The sequence below is a fragment of the Oncorhynchus gorbuscha genome, unplaced genomic scaffold, assembly GCF_021184085.1.
Source record: "Oncorhynchus gorbuscha isolate QuinsamMale2020 ecotype Even-year unplaced genomic scaffold, OgorEven_v1.0 Un_scaffold_19660, whole genome shotgun sequence".
In the NCBI taxonomy this organism is placed as follows: Eukaryota; Metazoa; Chordata; class Actinopteri; order Salmoniformes; family Salmonidae; genus Oncorhynchus; species Oncorhynchus gorbuscha.
The window spans coordinates 1-3,116 of NW_025760998.1; the positions used below are offsets into that span (position 1 = coordinate 1).

The window sequence follows — 3,116 nt, forward strand, 5'->3', positions numbered from 1 at the left end:
TATGTTGACTAGTGGTTTATATATCTATATGTTGACTAGTGGTGTATCTATCTATATGTTGACTAGTGGTGTATCTATCTATATGTTGACTAGTGGTTTATATATCTATATGTTGACTAGTGGTGTATCTATCTATATGTTGATTAGTGGTGTATCTATCTATATGTTGACTAGTGGTGTATCTATCTATATGTTGACTAGTGGTGTATCTATCTATATGTTGACTAGTGGTGTATATATCTATATGTTGACTAGTGGTGTATCTATCTATATGTTGACTAGTGGTGTATCTATCTATATGTTGACTAGTGGTGTATATATCTATATGATGACTAGTGGTGTATCTATCTATATGTTGACTAGTGGTGTATATATCTATATGTTGACTAGTGGTGTATATATCTATATGATGACTAGTGGTGTATATATCTATATGTTGACTAGTGGTGTATATATCTATATGTTGACTAGTGGTGTATATATCTATATGTTGACTAGTGGTGTATATATCTATATGTTGACTAGTGGTGTATATATCTATATGTTGACTAGTGGTGTATCTATCTATATGTTGACTAGTGGTGTATATATCTATATGTTGACTAGTGGTGTATCTATCTATATGTTGACTAGTGGTGTATCTATCTATATGTTGACTAGTGGTGTATCTATCTATATGTTGACTAGTGGTGTATCTATCTATATGTTGACTAGTGGTGTATCTATCTATATGTTGACTATTGGTGTATCTATCTATATTTTGACTAGTGGTGTATCTATCTATATGTTGACTCGTGGTGTATCTATCTATATGTTGACTAGTGGTTCCTAGAGTGTCCACTAGGGGTCAGTAGTAGTCCAGTACCCTCTGAGAAGGCTGTGTCGGTGCTCTCTCCGAAGCCCATGGATCCGTCTGACAGCCACAGCTCCCTTTTGGACAGCAGGAACATCTGGGTGTTCAGACTGAACTCAGCCGCCACCGGGTCACTCACCTGGGGTGGTCAGAGGGCAAAGGTCAAACACAGGAGCGCTGATAAGATTTAAACGTTTGGTTCAATGCATTTAATCAACAAGTATCTGCTACTACTTGTTTTTAGCCTCATACAACACCAAGACAAATCAGCATTGGTGAATGACAAAGTTTCCTCTTGATTCTAGCGTCTTGGGTATGCTAGTCTGCCAGAAACTGTGGGTATGCAGTGGTGGTGGTGACCTGCTGGAAGCGGATGTCCATGTGGAAGGTGAGGGGTTCTCGTGGGTGACACACAGGGGGAATGCTGAACTCCCCATTGGGAGAGGCACTGCAGGGGATCATCTTCACTGTGTACGTGCCAGAGTAGTCCCGCACCTACAGACAACAACATTACAACATCATTAAAACAACTTTAAAACACACCAACCATTTAAGGTAGTTACTGCTGGTCTGGTATCCATACTGCACGTGCTGCTAAAGCTAAACCTAGTCTTCTGTCATTACCGTCTACCAGTTGGCTTCAGCACAAACACTAAGAATACAAAGTTAAAGGTAGACTCAGCGATATGACGTAGGTACACAAAGTAAACAGCATAGTGGGTCCATTTCCTCAACAACTAAGAGCGCTGTGCTGTTTTGGTCCTGCATCTACCACGCTCTGACAGCGTGAATTGAACCCCGGTGCACATACGCAGATACTGTGTGTGACAGTAAAAAGTCTTGTCTCTCGCTCATCGCAATATCTACCGTGCAGCTCGTGGCCTCGTCATATCGCCAGTCATACCTTTAAGACAGACAATGAACAAGATGGCAGCTCACAGCGAAGTCGAGACGACTCCCACTGCTGCATGGGCTGGTTGTAGGTGGGCTCAGTCCGGATCAGGGCCAGGGTGAAGGTCAGGCCAGAGAGGTCAGCACACATCGCCATGGACGACAGAGTGGTTCCTGGAAACACACAGTCAAACCTCTCTTTAGTCTCACGTACACTTCTGTTGGGCGTTTTGCTTTGCTCGATGTGTCCGACAAAAAAGGGCATACATGAACACAACATCTTAAGACCGCTGTATGTCGGTTCAAATGAGCACCTCGTTGTAAGGTTATACACATTTGACGCTGTTGACGGTAGTTTTATTCTTACTGAAAAGGGTGATGTCATGTTGACATTTAGCAGAACAACCCCTAAGACGGTTCCATTCTGATAGCGGTACAGGATCTGGGTCACAGTGCAACCCAATAGGAGGGAAAGCTATACAATCACCCTATCGGGGGCGTAATACCTGGGTGGGACATGACAAACTGTCCCCTGAAGCGGGCCTCAGTCTTGAAGTTGACCACCAGAGCGTCCCTCCTCGTTGATCCTCATGCTGGTGGGGTACATGGATCCTATAGGGACACAGTCACATCAAACCAGGGTTTTTGTCCACCTCTATCATTCACTGGTGACATAATGCATAAGACATTATTTACATTTTTGTAATTTAGCAGACACTCTTATCCAGAGTGACTTACAGGAGCAATTAGGGTAAGTGCCTTGCTCAAGGGCACATCGACAGATTTTCACCTGTCGACTCGAGATTGCAATCAAATGTGCCTGCAGACTATTAATTATACAGGTATTAACTGAGTAATACTGCAAGCCATCCACCTCACTGTAGTACTTAAAATAGCCAAGAGTGGGCCGAATTGGCTGTACCTTGTAGTTCAGCCTCCGGCGGGCTGCGATTCCGTCCTGCCACAAGATGGCGGTGTCGTACACAAAGGTGAGCTTGAGCTCTGACTGCAGGTCAAAGTGCTGCCATCCTCCCACGGCGACGGGGGAGTGGAAGACGTAGGACACATAGAGAGGCACGCGCAGAGTCACATAGGACTGAACCAGGTTCAGCACCTAGAGGAAGAGCAACGCAGAGATACATAGTCAGGGTCACCTTCAACTGTACCTGGATCAGCATATACCACAGTACAAAACAGAAGGATAGGAACACTTCAGAGCATTCAAGCATGAAAGGTCACATAGAGGGAATTTAACACAGAGGGAATTACAAAATGTCTACTTTCAACTTGACAGATTACTGAAAAAACAACGACAGCAGACTGAGTAATCGAGAGTTGCACACAGAGAACAGCCAGCGTGTCAGTTTGTGTG

The 3,116-nt window shown here is 43.8% G+C and overlaps 1 pseudogene; it reads right to left on the reverse strand.

The window, feature by feature from the left end:
- Positions 1 to 741: 741 nt before the first annotated feature.
- Positions 742 to 2,858, reverse strand: LOC124031003 (annotated as a pseudogene).
- Positions 2,859 to 3,116: the final 258 nt, after the last annotated feature.